A 16,877-nucleotide genomic window follows, 5' to 3' on the forward strand; every position below is an offset into this window, starting at 1 on the left:
CCTCTGGCCCAACCCCCAAAACAACATAACCTTCATTCACAAGGGCAAGAATCTTAGCTGACAATGATAAAGTGAACTTTTTGGTCATCCCAGGAGGAACCAGGTGGGATGTCCCAAATCTGATCTTGCCCGACCATCAGGCCAGGCTGCATTGCAAACGCAGCAGTCAGGCGCTGGCTCCAATCTATTGCCGTTCTGGTGGACTTTTTACAAAGAAGCACCATTAAAATAAGGTGAGTTTAGTGGATGTGATAATGATCATTACAGCTCAGGAAAGCCCCCAGGCTTTGATCTCGAGCCTTTTGTTAGGCAACCTGAGCTCGGGAAGTTGTTGGGTATTACAATGAGTACAGTAGTGTGGTAGACCAACAACCCTGAGATACCGAGTTCAAATCCAACCATGGTTATAAGAACATAAGAAATAGGAGCAGGAGTCGGCCATACAGCCCCTCGAGCCTGCTCCGCCATTCAATGAGATCATGGCTGATCTTCGACCTCAACTCCACTTTCCCGCCTGATCGCTATATCCCTTGATTCCCCTAGATCCCAAAAATGTCATCTCTCGGCCTTGAATATATTCAGAGGCTGAGAGGCACAGCTCTCTGGAGCGGGAAATCCAAAGATTCACAACCCTCCGAGTGAAGAAATTCTTCTTCATCGCTGTCTTAAATGGCTGACCCCTTATTAGAAACATAGAAAATAGGTGCAGAAGTAGGCCATTCGGCCCTTCGAGCCTGCACCACCATTCAATAAGATCATGGCTGATTATTCTGAGACTGTGTCCCCTAGTTCTAGACACCTCAGCCAGGGGAAACAGCCTCTCAGCATCTACCCAGTCAATCCCGTTATTCCAGGGTTACGGACAAAAAACGGGGGCGTGAGACCAAGCACAACTGCTCGGTCAGAGCCGGCACAGGTTCGATGGCCAAATGGCCTCCCTCTGCTGTAAGTTTCTCTGATTCTACAATGACATTAAGCCGCCAGATTGTCAGAGAAACCCGACCAGTACATCGATATCCTTCAAGGATGAGACAGTGCTATCTTTACCTGGTCTGGCCTCAACATAAATCCATAACTCTGTCACATAATTGTAAAAGCACAATTACTAAGGCAGTTTCACACCTTCTCAGGACATCAAATGTCCTGGGAACAATTTTATTTTAATTGGTCTTCTTGTCCCTCAGCTGAGGAAGGAAGTAGCCACTGACCCAGGCAACAACTTGTATTTATATAGCACCTTTAACGTAGTGAAACATCCCAAGGCGCTTCACAGGAGTATTAGGAGATAAAAATTTGACACCGAGCCGCATAAGTAGAAATTAGCGCAGGTGACCAAAAGCTGGGTCAAAGAGGTAGGTTTGACAGAGCGGCTTGAAGAAGGAGTAAGGTAGCGAGGTGGAGAGGTTTAGGCAGGGGGTTCCAGAGCTTGGGGCCCAGGCAACAGAAGGCACGGCCAACAATGGTGGGGCGATTATAATCAGGGATGCTCAAGAGGGCAGAATTAGAGGAGCGCAGACATCTCGGGGGGTTGTGGGGCTGGAGAAGATTAGAGACAGGGAGGGGCGAGGCCATGGAGGGATTTAAAAATAAGGATGAGAATTTTGAAATCGAGGCATTGCCAGACCGAAAGCCAATGTAGGTCAGCAAGAACAGGGGTGATGGGTGAGCGGGACATGGTGAGAGTTAGAACATGGGACAGCCGAGTTTTGGATCACCTCTAGTTTACATAGGGTAGAATGTGGGAGGCCAGCCAGGAGTGTGTTGGAATAATCGTCAAGTCGAGAAGCAGGGAAGCATATGCATATCATAAGGCTCAGCTCTGATGCACCCCATGACTGAGCAGCCCTGCTGTGGTCCTTCCACCTAGGGTTTCACATACACAGAGACACACAGAATTTTGTCATGCTTGACAAATCTTCTGAAATTTTTTGAGGATGTTTCCAGTAGAGTGGACAATGGAGAACAAGTTGATGTGGTGTATTTGGACTTTCAGAAGGCTTTCGACACGGTCCCACACAAGAGATTAATGTGCAAAGTTAAAGCACATGGGATTGGGGGTAGTGTGCTAACATGGATTGAGAACTGGTTGGCAGACAGGAAGCAAAGAGGAGGAGTAAATGGGTACTTTTCAGAATGGCAGGCAGTGACTAGTGGGGTACCGCAAGGTTCTATGCTGGGGCCCCAGCTGTTTACATTGTACATTAATGATTTAGATGAGGGGATTAAATGTAGTATCTCCAAATTTGCGGATGACACTAAATTGGGTGGCAGTGCGAGCTGCGAGGAGGATGCTATGAGGCTGCAGAGTGACTTGGACAGGTTAGGTGAGTGGGCAAATTGTGAGGTTATCCACATTGGTGGTAAAAACAGAGAGACAGACTATTATCTGAATGGTGACAGATTAGGAAAAGGGGAGGTGCAACGAGACCTGGGTGTCATGGTACATTAGTCATTGAAGGTTGGCATGCAGATACAGCAGGCAGTTAAGAAAGCAAATGGCATGTTGGCCTTCATAGCGAGGGGATTTGAGTACAGGGGCAGGGAGGTGTTTTTTTTTAAATTTTTTTAAAAAAATTTATTCGTAGCCAATCTTTCCAATTCTTTGTCAAATCACAAACGCCAGAGGTCACCTTGCACACATCAAGGATCACTCTGCGCCAATGCTCTTAGCCAAAAGGCCGAGAGCCACTGCACCGTTCCTGGAAGTACTGCAATACCAGGTTCGTGCCATGGAGGTGGATGGGTCAGGCCCCCCACACACCTCCGTGGAGGTGGGTGGGTTAGTTGTACAGGGTCTTGGTGAGGCCACACCTGGAGTATTGTGCACAGTTTTGGTTTCCTAACTTGAGGAAGGACATTCTTGCTATTGAGGGAGTGCAGCGAAGGTTCACCAGACTGATTTCCGGATGGCAGGACTGACATATCAAGAAAAACTGGACTAACTGGGCTTTTATTCACTGGAGTTCAGAAGAATGAGAGGGGATCTCATAGAAACGTTTAAAATTCTGACGGGTTTAGACAGGTTAGATGCAGGAAGAATGTTCCCAATGTTGGGGAAGTCCAGAACCAGGGGTCACAGTCTCAGGATAAGGGGTAAGCCATTTAAGGACCGAGATGAGGAGAAACTTCTTCACCCAGAGAGTGGTGAACCTGTGGAATTCTCTACCACAGAAAGTTGTTGAGGCCAATTCACTAAATATATTCAAAAAGGAGTTAGATGTAGTCCTTACTACTAGGGGGATCAAGGGGTATGGCGAGAAAGCAGGAATGGGGTACTGAAGTTGCATGTTCAGCCATGAACTCATTGAATGGCAGTGCAGGCTCGAAGGGCTGAATGGCCTACTCCTGCACCTATTTTCTATGTTTCTAGGACACACCTCTGTACAAATCAGTGACTTTGGGAGGAAGGCAGGGGAGAGAAATTTTTTAAAAAGTAACCTTAGTCATCAAAATGTTTTGAGAAACTTTGGATACAACACATGACTTCCCAATGGGCCCCTGCTTACAATGAGGTCCCGACAGAAGAAACAGTTGCGATGTTGATTGCAAATGACTAGAACATAAGAACATAAGAAATAGGAGCAGGAGTCGGCCATTTGGCCCCTCGAGCCTGTTCCGCCATTCAATAAGATCATGGTTGATCCGATCATGGACTCAGCTCCACTTCCCTGCCCACTCCCCATAACCCTTTACTCCCTTATCATTCAAAAATCTGTCTATGTCCACCTTAAATATATTTAATGATCCCGGTTTCCACAGCTCTCTGGGGCAGAGAATTCCAGATTCACAACCCTCAGAAGAAATTCCTCCTCATCTCCGTTTTAGCTGCGTTAGTATCAAACCTTCCAACTAGTGCCAGTGTAAAAGCGAATTCCCAATTCAAACTGAACCAGACTGATGTGAACAAGGAATTTCCTTCAGCCATCTGGTCCAGGCTATGCTTTAGAAACAGATTAGCAATCTACGACGAGTGTTTAGCACGGGAAGAAGTGTTAATCTGCACAACCGTTCCACAGATCAAAATCCACCCTTCTCGAACTAGTTGGCCTATTGTTATGTGCTCCCAAAGCAGAGTCCTTATGTAATAACTTGCATTTATAGAACACTTATAATAAAAGAAACATCACAAAGGAGAAACAGATGAAAGAGAAACTGGCGAAAGAGTGAGGAGAGCGCAGGGTCAAAAATAGGTAGGTTTTGCAACGGCTTTTAAAGACGGCGGTAAAGGGTGGCAGGCAGAGGGGTTTAGGAGAGTTTGAGAGTTGGACAGAGACATTGATGGGTAGAGCAAGGGACAGTGGAATGTCGAGGAAGCCAGAGAAACAAAGACAGCGGGATGGGCCTCGGGGTGGACGGGGTTTGCAGAGGTCAAGCGGAGAGATTTGTAAGGACAATGATTCTGAATTTGATGTTTGAGGGCAAGGCGGTGGGGGTGGGTGGATAGGACGCAGGGCAGCGGAATTGTTGCTTTAAAAAAAAAAGATTGCAAAGATGAGAAAAAAAATTGCAAATGCAGAAATCAAACAGAAAACACAGGTAATAAGCAGCGAGTTCATCAGATCGGAGAAAACAGAGAGCCAAGTTACTCTGTCAGGCCATATCTGTGCGCTTTTTACAATCGACTGGCCGTGCACTTAAATAGGGCAGGGGTACAGGAGCAGGTGGAAAGGATGGATTTCGGCTCCGATGAATGGTCGCGGAAACATTAACCCATCCTTTGTTTCAAATGCTGACGCTGTGAATTTTAAGCATTGTGTAATTCCAGATGCCAACTGCAGGCTCCTGACTGCCGCCTCGTCCGCACAAGCAAAGGGAAGGTTCAGGGATCAGCCAGGGGAAATGATAAATCACAAAAGACTTCTGCAGTTTGCAAGATGTATGAACATGCGAAGAGCTGGCTCACTTGGACAAAGCCACAGAGACCAGGGACATAACTGGGCGGTGCCGAGTTAACCCATTTCAGACAGGACAATGATAAGAGTGCTACAACTGTGATGGGGGTGGGTGGTGCGAGGAGAACACAAGAACATGAGAATTAGGAGCAGGAGTCAGCCCCTCAAGCCAGCTCTGCCATTCAGCAAGATCATGGCTGATCTTCGACCTCGACTCTACTTTCCCGCCCGATCGCCTTATCCCTCAATTCCTTCAGTGTCCCCAAAATCCACCAATTTTCTCTATTCTATGACCCGTGCTGGAGACCGAATTTGCTTAGGCACTCGGAGGCTCGGACTGAGCTGGGCTGTGATGCGCCCCCAAACAGCCGGACTATGTCGGCCAACATATGAAGAGCGGCCACTTGGGCAAGGTAGCAGAGGGCAGCTGACACCCATTGGACTGGAGCTCAGCGTTAAGTCAGCGGTCCCAGGAGAAGGGGAGACTCCAAATTTTCACAGAGGGCTGTGGAGGCTCAGTCGTTGAGTATATTCAAGAGAGAGATTGACAGATCCTTGGATAAGAGAATCAAGAGATACGGCAGAAAGGTGGAGTTGAAAGAAAGATTTGCATTTAAATGGCGCCTTTCACAACCACTGGACATCTCAAAGCGCTTTACAGCCATTGAAGTACTTTTGGAGTGTAGTCACTGATGTAATGTGGGAAACGCAGCAGTCAATTTGCGCACAGCAAGCTCCCACAAACCACAATGTGATAATGACCAGATAATTTGTTTTTTTGTTATGTTGACTGATGGATAAATATTGGCCAGGATAAAAAAAAATCGAAGATCTGAGATCGAAGATCAGCCATGATCTTACTGAATGGCGTAGCAGGCTTGAAGGACCGAATGGCCTACTCCTGCTCCTATTTCTTATGTTCTCATCCTTACCGCAAGATCTCAGTAACTGCAAACTGCTTTCTCTCTGTTCAGCTCATTTACCAGAGTCAAGGAGGTTTTGTTTTATGGCAGCATCTCTAGGATAGAGGATCATTCCGTCACCCCCGCCTACGTGCCCCTTCCCCCACCCACCCCAGTCTGGCCTTAGTCAACGTCACACCATCCTTGACCCAAACGGTGGAGCACCGCTGCAAAACAGCCATCTCCAGCCGCTTTCAATCAGAACAGATGATTCAAGTAGAAATCAGCCTGAGAGGGAAGCTGATGCAGAGAGAATGGGAGGGTGGGATTCAGTCTATATAGTTTCCCCAGATAGTCCATACGTCATTTCAAAATTAACCTTGAAACTTTGTGAATTTTAACACATCTGCTTCTGACTGTACGGACAAAGGGAATTGGGGCTTATTCTAATCAATGAGCAGTCACCTTCCTCTTCCCGTTAACAGGACTCCAAACAGTACTAAATATTTGTTATTCATTATTTTGTAAATAAAACACACCAGAATGAAACACAATTAACAAATCTAGAGTACGGCCACAATTTTCAGACTGCCAAAAATAAGAGGGAAAAAAGCCATCAATATCCTTTAGATTAAAAGCTTCATTAATCTCATCTCCTCTAACTACGGTGAAGAGGTTAACTGACTAGGCCTCTGACAGAGTAAACAAAATGGCTGCACTTAACCTTTCGAGGGTCACAGCGGCCTTTTCACGCGATGTTTTAAAAACAAGATCGCAAAACTTAGCAGTTTTGCGCCACTCAATTTTAAGAGTGCCTGATACTTTTCGATTCCTGAAATTAAAGTTTTTTTGTTGCTTCCATTATACTCCCGATAACGAACAATTTTGCAAAGTTAAAAGGCACATTCAGAAATCAAAAAAGGTACATGCTACCTCCTTTTCAACGCAAATAATTTTGGAGGTGGGGGGCTAGGAGGCGAAGCTAATTTCAACAGCCACAAAAATAAAGCCTCCCTTGCCAATTACAGCTGTGGGGCCTTTCCAACAATGCACTCAGCAGTGTCTCTTACTTCCAGACAGACACAGGAAATGCAACCAACTGCCTGTATCGACGGATCGAAGCTGGATGTCGATGGATCCCTGCAGTTGATGGTCGAGGTCCCAGTGCTGCCCGACGTTTGAACGCAGTCACACTTGTAATAGACGCTCGTCATTTCTCAGACGGGCTAGAAAGTGTTAGCACGCGAGAGAGCGAGAGAGAGCGCGCGTGCGTGCGAGAGCGTTTGTGTGAGAGAGAGAGCGAGAGCGTGTGTGTGAGAGAGAGCGAGAGCGTGTGTGAGAGAGAGAGCGAGAGCGTGTGTGAGAGAGAGAGCGAGTGTGTGTTTGTGTGTGCGTGAGAGAGCGAGAGTGTGTGAGAGCGCGAGCGCGTGCGTGAGAAAGAGAGAGCGCGAGCGAGAGAGAGAGAGAGAGAGAGAGCGCGCGAGCGAGAGCGAGAGAGAGAGCGCACGAGCGCGAGAGAGAGAGCGCGAGAGAGAGAGAGAGCGCGCGCGTGAGCGAGAGAGAGAGAGCGCGCGCGTGAGCGAGAGAGAGAGAGCGCGCGCGTGAGCGAGAGAGAGAGAGCGCGCGCGTGAGCGAGAGAGAGAGAGCGCGCGTGAGCGAGAGAGAGAGAGCGCGCGTGAGCGAGAGAGAGAGAGCGCGCGTGAGCGAGAGAGAGAGAGCGCGCGTGAGCGAGAGAGAGAGAGCGCGCGTGAGCGAGAGAGAGAGAGCGCGCGTGAGCGAGAGAGAGAGAGCGAGCGTGAGCGAGAGAGAGAGAGCGCGCGTGAGCGAGAGAGAGAGAGCGCGCGTGAGCGAGAGAGAGAGAGCGCGCGTGAGCGAGAGAGAGAGAGCGCGCGTGAGCGAGAGAGAGAGAGCGCGCGTGAGCGAGAGAGAGAGAGCGCGCGTGAGCGTGAGAGCGCGTGAGCGTGAGAGCGTGAGAGAGAGAGCGAGAGTGCGCGCGTGCATGTGTGAGAGAGAGCGCGAGAGCGTGTATGAGAGAGTACGTGTGTAAGTGTGAGTGTGTTTGAGTGTGGGGGGGGGGGGGAGAAAGAGAGAAACAAAGAGAGAAAGAGAGAAAGAGAGAAAACTGATAGACACCAGAGTGCTTCACCTCCAGCAGTACACCCATCTCAGCCTAAACACAAGTACGTATTTGGAGATATTTGGGGGGGGGGGGGGGAAAGGGTGGAGACAGAACAAGAACCACTATTCCCATTGTACCTGACCAAGAAGTTAAGTTACAGCCAGTTGAGTGCATAAGGGGACGAAAAGTTCATTCTCCTATCATCCTTGGCTTCAACACTTAAGTCATTAAAAAAAAAGTTTGACCTAAAATTATTATAACAATTGAAATTCTAAAGGCTCCAAATTACACAGCAAAATAAGACCCATAATTCACGAGTACTGCAGGCCAAGCGGAATTAGGTCAATCTTCAAGTGAAATGAAGCCTGCAACATCACAAAGCCACTCCAATTTTTATTTAATTTAATGCTGCATAACTTTTTTTAAAAAACATTCAAATTTATGGACTCTCTCCTCACTGTGTGGGTCACCAGTTCTTCATAATTATAACCTTTCATCCCTGGTATTATGCTGTTGAATCTTCACTGAAAACCATTCTATGGCGCTATCTTTCTTAATCAGCAATGAGGTACCGAAAGGGTGTGAAAGGCGCTATATAAATGCAAGTTCTTTCTTTTAAACCTCAGAAAGCAAGAACAGGGATTCAGCCCCTCAAACCTGCACCATCATTCAATTAGATCACGGCTGATCTGTGTCTGAACTCCATCCACCCATCTTAGTTCCGTAACCCTTAATACCCTTACCCAACAAAAAGTCAAACTCAGTTTTGACATTTTCAATTGAAGCCAACATGTCTTTTTTTGGGAGGGGGGGGGGGGGGTGGGGGTGGGGGGAAGGAAAGTGTGTTTTTTCCCGATTACCACCAGCTTTTGTGTGAAGAAGTACTTCCCGACATCACCCCTGAATGGCCAAGCTCTAAGTTTGAGTAAAAGACCATCAGCCCAAACCTACAATTTTCCAGGGACAAAGTTCCTGATCTTAGCTGCACGAGAAGAGTGGAAAACACTAACAGGGGCCGAGTTGCTGCAGGCCACCTTTGTGGAAACTCGAGCAATTGGAGTTAGAGGGCTAAGACCAGATCATTTGCCCATCCCCTCAACCAGAGGTTAACACGTGCCATGGGAAGGTTTAGAGAAAGGAAATTAAGATAAAAATACCTTGAAAGTGCCAATTGTGAAAGCCCAAATCATTTCATAATATCTAACTGTAAACAGTTTATCTTGGAGTTATCTCAACAAGCGTCCAGATTGCCAGTCTCTGCTTTAACCATGGTACCAACACATTAGGTAGTATAAGTAACATTTGTTTTCTCCATCTAATACAAGTTACAATCTCAAGTGAAAGAGGGGGGAAAAAAAGACTATACCAAGACCAACTCCAACAAAATGCGGTACCAAGCCACATATACCAAGAACAGTTACAGGTTTGATGCACAGTCTGTGTGGAGTTAGCTGATACCTTTCAGAGCAGTGGTGAGGCATTAAAAAGCTTGTTTCCTCTAGTGTTTTTGGGTGGGGGGGTGAGGGAAGAGAAAGAGGGAGCGAAGGAGAAAGGATGAAAAAATAGTTAGCCAGGAGTCCTGATAATTATTCAGAAAGTGCATGCGTGGACATTAGGAGGGGATAGGATCAGGTTTGGCTGTAAAGCTGCCGTCAGCAAATGGTCAAACTGACTGCAAACACTCGCTGCCTAAGCTCAGGCGTGAAGAACGGACACTTGGGGGCAAGGTGCAGGAGGCTGTTGGGCACATGGGGCTATGGTGTGCTGGTACAAGTCAGTAAGCACCAGGAGAAAGACAGGAGGGAAACTGGCAGGAGGGGGAGTGGAATTGAGAGCTGTGTGGGGATTAAGAGCAACAGAAGCTCTGCGATTGCCATCAATAAATAATTTTTAAAAGATATACAATGGTACACAAAACACACACACACACACACACAGAGTGCCATTGCCAATTACACGAGTCTAGCTTCTAATAGCAAGGGATCAGCCAGTCTCAATAACCTACAGCATGTGAGAGAGAGAGACACACAGACTCTTATTTTGACATTGATGAGCCTGGCTGGCAGCCGGGTTAAGTGCCACGACTGGGGCTCAAGAAGGGAAGAGGAGGAGGGAAAAAGAAAAGAAAGTCCCCAACACACAAGCCCCTAAAACTCTGGACTCCCCCCACCACCCCCATAAACCTCCTCTAGTCTCCAAAACCTCTCAGTGCAGCCTGCAAAGGCTGCATGGAGAGAGTGCTGGAGCATTTCTTCTGCAAATGGGCTTTTTCCGGGAGCACCAACTCCCCAGAGGCAGCAAGGGCTGGAGAAGGGAGAGAGAGAGAGGAAGAGGGAGAGAGAGAGAGAGAGAGGGAGAGGGGGAAGAGAGAGAGAGGGGGGGGGGGGGGGAGGTCCCTTTAAATCACAGTACAACTCACTTAAAATGCAACAAACCGCACCTACCGGTGGCCCAATGTGTGGCTGCGGGCCCGGGTTGGAGACGGTCCCAGCCCCATGCACACTCAGCCCCCCCAGTCACAGGGAAACAGCGAGGAGTCCCCGGCACTCGAGGTGGCCCACCGCGCCGTGCGCATGCGTCAGCCCGCTGCCCGCCTCGCCAGCGCTCTTAAAGGGACCGCGCACCACTGGAGGGAGAAGCAATTTACAGATTAGAGTTAAACACTTGCATTTCGAAAGCGCCTTTCACGACCACCGGACGTCTCAAAGCGCTTTACAGCCAATGAAGTACTTTTGAAGCGTAGTCACTGTTTGCAATGTGGGAAACGCGGCAGCCAATTTGCGCACAGCAAGCTCCCATAAACAGCGATGTGATAATGACCAGATAATCTCTTTTTTTATGATGTCGATTGAGGGATAAATATTGGCCCCAGGACACCGGGGATAACTCCCCTGCACTTCATCGAAATAGCGCTATGGGATCTTTTATGCCCACCTGAGAGAGCAGACGGGGCCTCGGTTTAACGTCTCATCTGAAAGATGGCACCTCCGACAGTGCAGCGCTCCCTCAGTACTGCCCCTCCGACAGCGCGGCGCTCCCTCAGCACCGCCCCTCCGACAGCGCGGCGTTCCCTCAGCACCGCCCCTCCCTCAGTACTGCCCCTCCGACAGCGCAGCGTTCCCTCAGTACTGCCTTTCCGACAGTGCGGCGCTCCCTCAGTACTGCCCCTCCGACAGTGCGGCGCTCCCTCAGCACTGCGGTGCTCCCTCAGCACTGCCCCTCCGACAGTGCGGTGCTCCCTCAGTACTGCCTCTCCGACAGTGCGACGCTCCCTCAGCACCGCCCCTCCGACACTCCCTCAGCACCGCCCCTCCGACAGTGCGGCGCTCCCTCAGCACTGCGGTGCTCCCTCAGCACTGCCCCTCCGACAGTGCGACGCTCCCTCAGCACCGCCCCTCCGACAGTGCGGCGCTTCCCTCAGCACCGCCCCTCTGACAGTGCGACGCTCCCTCAGCACTGCATTGGGAGTGTCAGCCCAGGTTACATACTGCACGTATAGTTCTGACTAAACATCAGAGACCTGAACTGTAACTCTGTTTCTCTCTCCACAGATGCTGCTTGACCTGTTGAGTATTTCTAGCATAGAATGGTTACAGCACAGGAGGTGGCCATTCGGCCCGTCGAGCCCGTGCCGGCTCTCTGCAAGAGCAACTCAGCTAGTTCCCCTCCCCCGCCCTTTCCCCGCAGCCCTGCAATTTATTTTTCCTTCAGGTACTTATCCAATTCCCTTTTGTAAGCCACGATTGAGTCTGCCTCCACCACCCTCTCAGGCAGCGCATTCCAGTTCCTAACCACTCGCTGCGTAAAAAAGTATTTCCTCATGTCGCCTGTGGTTCTTCTGCCAATCGCCTTAAATCTGTGACCTCTGGTTCGCAACGCTTCTGCCAATGGAAACAGTTTCTCTCCATCTACTGTCTGGACCCTTTTAGCAAATCTCCTCTCAATCTTCTCTGCTCTGAGAACAGCTTCTCCAGTCTATCCACATAACTGAAGTCCCTCATCTCTGGAACCATTGCTTAAAATCTCGTAGTATTTAGATAAGAGGAAATAAACAGAAACTGTTTCTAATAGCTGAAGGGTTAATACCCAGAGGGCACATATGTGCGCACTAGGTCCGTGCAGCAGAGCTGGTCTCCTGTCGTCCTGGTTAACCCTTGCCACTGGACCAAGACCTCGCTCTGTCAAGCCTGTGTGGTGGCTGGTGTGCAACGGTCACCCCACATTAAAAAATCCACCCACAGGCATCTTCCACCCTTCAGGATGTAGTTCGGGATCTGGAACATTCGGTCCTTCATTGAAACACCTGGGAACTCATCCCTTTGTGGCGTGGAAGCAAGTCATCCTCGATACGAGGGAACGCCTATGATGATGATGATGATGATGACAGATTTAAGGTGATTTGGAAAAGAACCAGGGGCAACATGAGAAAAAATAATGGAACGAGTGGTTTAGGATTTGGACCATATTGCCCGATAGGGTGGTGGATACAGATTCAATAGTAGCCTTCAAAAGGGAATTGGATAAATAATAGGGAGAAAAAATTGTCGGGATATGGGGAAATAGCGGAAGAGTGGGACTAACTGTCTTCGAAAGCGACGACGCATACTTGATGGGCCAAAAGGCCACCTTCTGTGCTGTACTATTCGGATTCCTCCCACCCCTCTTCATCTCACCCTATCTGCATATCCTTCAAACCTTAATCCCTTAAATGTATCTGTGCTATAATAGCCAGATGCACTGAAGGGAGTAAGGAATCAAAGAGTATGCAGATAGGGCTAGATGTTGTTATTTGCTACAACTACTTCTTTATGGTAGCCACGTTCTAACCATTCTTTGGGTTGCATTTAAAAAACATTTTTAATGTAGAAAAACATCCCATATTGCTTCCCCGAGGCATAATCGGAAAAAATAGATGGCAGCTCAAAAGCTTGGTTAGAATCGTGGGTCTTAAAAAGGAAGTTGTGGAGCTGGAGAGGCAGAGAGCTTTAGGGAGGTAATTCCACAGCATCTGGGGAGTAGACTCTGCCAGTACAGCAGGGGGGTGGAGGTGATACACAACAAAGGGAGTTGGAGCCATGGAGGGCATTGTAGGAGGTTACAGAGGTCAGAAAGGGCATTTTCTGTGGAAGCCAATGTAGATCAAAGGACAGGAGTGATGAGTGAGCAGGAAGGACCTGGTGCGGGATAGAATACAGGCAGCAGGCTTTGGCTGAGCAGAAGATCACGGAGGGTAGAGGATGGAAGGCCAGCCAGGAGAGCAGTGGAATAGTTGAGCTGAGAGATGACAAGAGGCATCAATGAGGGTTTCAGCAGCAGATGAGCAGAGGCAGAGGCGAGTCATGTTACCGAGATGAAAGCAGCCTTTGTGACGTAGAGGACATGTGGCCGGAAACTCAGCTCGGCGTCGAATAGCATGCTGAGGCTGCGAGCAATCTGGAGACGGTGGTCAGAGAAGGCGAGGGGGTGGGGGGGGTATGGAGTATATGAGCAGGTGCAAAAATGCTTCCTAATGGTGGGAGAGATGGAGGGAGGGAGAGTAAAAAGGAAAACAAGCCTTGGCTGCAACTCCTAGCCAGTGTGCAGAAGTACCTGGTCAGATTTAAAGTCATTGGGGGGAGGTTTAGAGGGGAGATTTCTTCACCCAGAGGGTGGTGGGGGTCTAGAACTCTCAGCCTGAAAGGGTGGTAGAGGCAGAAACCCTCACCACATTTAAAAAGTACCTGGATGTGCACCTGAAGTGCCGTAACCTACAGGGCTACGGACTGAGAGCCGGAAAGTGGGATTAGGCTGGGTAGCTCTTTGTTGGCCGGCACGGACACGATGGGCCGAATGGCCTCCTTCTGTACCGTAATTTGCTACGATTCTATGAGGGGCTGTATGGCCTACTCCTGCTCCTAATTCTTATGTTCTTTTGACCTAAACTGCAGCAACTTCTCTGGATAAAAGCCAGCGCGGACACCATGGGCCGAACGACCTCCTCCCGAGCTGTAAGTTTCTATGGTTCGATGATCAGGAGACATTCCCTGCTCAGACTCAAGAATAATCGCTTGGGCAAAGTGCCCAAGGCCAATCCACGGAAGCGAACACCTTCAGGAGTAGAGGAAAGAAAAGGGGGGATGGTGGGGGGGGAAGAAACCGTGCTGTTTCCCCAGTAAACCAAGAGCACGCTGATTATCCCTTAGAGAATTTCATCAAGCTGAGGGATCTTTTGTTCTGCTAATATTTTTTTTCCCCCTCAGTGAAAGGACCCTCGGGAGAAGTAAAGCAAAAGCAGAAACACATGACCAGGCCCACCCCAAAGGTAAGTGCGAAAGCAAGAGCGCTGAGCTGCACTGACAGCTGTGAGTCAGGCAACTCCACCCTGTGAGATAAAGTGTGAGGATGTGACGTAGCAGGGCCGGGGGCGGGAAGGGCAGGAGTTGGTAAAGGAAAACAGAACCCTGAAGCATTTCCAACCAAACCGGCTTAGCCCCGTTTACAAAGCACTTCTGATCTGTCAAATGAACTCTGTAGGTTTAATTACAACAAAAAAGGTCCTTTTTTTTTATATAAAAAGAAAAACTTAGCCGAGTTGGCTGATCAGAGTCAGGGACACAGTCTGTGTCAGAGTGGAGGGGAGGAGATATCAAAGATTCTTGCTCCTGATTACTTTTCGACGGCCCATTGTAAATGTCAGCTGGACATATTCTGGCCTGGCTAGGTTGCCCCCCCCCCTCACCCCTCGCCTCCACAAAATCATCAAACACTCGCCTTTCAGGCTCACAAGATGGACGGCAAAGTAATGGAGCTGGTGGAACAGTGACCCAACACAAGTCGCTGCTCTTGGGGGGTGGGGGGGGGGGGTTAAAAAATACTTTAGTTGGGACAGAAAGTTGACAAAGCCAGTGAGTGGCAGCACAGATGTCACTGAGTCACTCCATCAAGCTGCCAGGAAGCGTGCTCCATCAATGTACACTGTACACTGATCTACAGCCAGAGTCATCATCATAGGCAGTCCCTCGGAATCGAGGACCACCCCAAAGTGAGTTGTTTGATGGCTGAACAGTCCGATACGAGAGCCACAGACCTTGTTACAGGTGGGACAGACATATGTCGAGGAAAGGGGTGGGTAGGGGTGGGTGGGGCTGGTTTGCCGCGCGCTCCTTCCGCTGCCTGTGCTTGGCCTCTTCATGCGTTGAGACTCAGAGCTTCGGTCAGGGTCTCCCAGGTGTCAGTGGTGATGTCGCACTTTACCAGCGAGGCTTTGAGGGTGTCCTTATAACGTTTTCGCTATCCTCCTTTGGCTCGTTTACCATGAAGGAGCTCCACATAAAGCATTTGCTTCGGGAGTCTCATATCTGGCATGCAAATTATGTGGCCTGCCCAGCGAAGCTGATCAATGTGGTCAGTGCTTCAATACTGGGGATGTTAGCCTGGTCGAGGACACTGATGTTGGTGCGCCTGTCCTCCCAGCGGAAAAGTTACAGCCAGAGTATACCCCCTCAGTCTCCTGCATGGAGGACTCATTGTTTCCCCAGTATGCAAGTTACTTCCCACCTACCACACAGCTTTCCTCCCCTGCACCTCTCGACTTGACTACTCCAGCTCACTCCTGGCTGGCCTCCCACATTCTACACTACGTAAACTAGAGGTGGTCCAAAACTCGGCAGCCCATGTCCTAACTTGCACCAATTCCCGCTCACCCATCACCGGCTCCTGGTTAAACAGCGCCTCGATTTCAAAATTCACATCCTTGTTTACAAATCACTCTATGGCCTCGCCCCTCCCTATCTCTGTAATCCCCTCCAGCCTCACAACCCCACAAAATGTCTGCGCTCCTCCAATTCTGCCCTCTTGAGCATCCCTGATTATAATCACTCAATCATCGGTGGCTGTGCCTTCTGTTGCCTGGGTCCCAAGCTCTGGAACTCCTTCCCTAAACCTCTCCGCCTCTCTTTCCTCCTTAAAACCTACCTCTTTAACCAAACTTTTGGTCATCTTCCTTAATTTCTTCTTTTGTGGCTCGGTGTCAAATTTATCTGTTTTATCTTGTAACTCTGTTGTGAAGAGCCTTGGGACATTTTATTATGTTAAAGGCATTATATAAATAAACGTTGTTATTATTAACATGATCAGAGATCTCGGTAAGTGCAGTAGAACCACATGCTGCGGTTTAAACTGTACGCACGCCAACACGGTCGCTATCACAAACGGGGAAGCTTCGACAATCTTGCCGCCGAGTTATAGCACACCGGGAATCAAAATGCTCCAGCACCTGCAGCTCTGCTTTTGGACTCAGGTTTACATCAGAATCCCGATAACTCAGATTTTCAAGGAGGAAACTAGCTGCGCCTTCAACAGTGCATTTAGTTCTGGTCAGTGAGCAACACGAGAAGCAGCCAAGCTAAAGAAGCAGTGCTGAGGATTCAGTTAAGGGGAAAGTTTAGAAAGACTTCGATCTTCAGCTTTGAATGGAGGCAAGATAGTTGATTAAGATAAACAATTTACATTTATATAGCGTCTTTATCATAGTAAAATGTCCAAGGCGCTTCACAGGAGCATTACCAAATAAAATTTGACACCAAGCCAGAGAGAGAGACAATAGGACAAGTGACCAAAAGCTTGATCGAAGAGGCAGGGGTGTCTTAAAGGAACGAGGGGCAGAGGGGCTTATGGTGAGAATTCCAGAGCTTTAGGCCTAGACAGCTGAATGGTGGAGTGATGAAAATCAGGGTGCCCAAGAGCCAGAATTGGAGAAGCGCAGTGACTTGAGGGTTGTACAGCTGGAAGAGGTTACAGAGATAGGGAGGGGCGAGGCCATGGAAGGATTTGAAAACAGGGATGAGAATTTAAAAATCAAGGCGTTGCCTGATGGCGAGCCAATGTAAGTCAGCAAGCACAGGGGTGATGGGTCAGCGGGACTTGATTTGGGTTAGGACGCGGCTGCCAAGTTTTGGATGGGCTCAAGTTTCTGGCAGGTGGAAT

General features: G+C 48.9%; 1 protein-coding gene across 6 annotated transcripts in view; it reads right to left on the reverse strand.

The window, feature by feature from the left end:
• The window catches only part of gatad2ab (GATA zinc finger domain containing 2Ab), a 156,840-nt gene that overhangs the window by 97,795 nt on the left and 42,168 nt on the right, over positions 1 to 16,877 (reverse strand). Inside the window, exon 1 of one of the 6 annotated variants that reach the window (XM_070859550.1) lies at positions 10,358 to 10,465. The exons of the other annotated variants lie outside the window; for them this stretch is intronic. The gene's annotated coding sequence lies outside the window, so the exon portion shown is untranslated. Of the gene's footprint in view, positions 1 to 10,357; positions 10,466 to 16,877 lie in introns of those variants that run through there. 6 annotated transcript variants of the gene reach the window in all.

This window comes from Pristiophorus japonicus, chromosome 18, assembly GCF_044704955.1.
Source record: "Pristiophorus japonicus isolate sPriJap1 chromosome 18, sPriJap1.hap1, whole genome shotgun sequence".
Classification (NCBI taxonomy): domain Eukaryota; kingdom Metazoa; phylum Chordata; class Chondrichthyes; family Pristiophoridae; genus Pristiophorus; species Pristiophorus japonicus.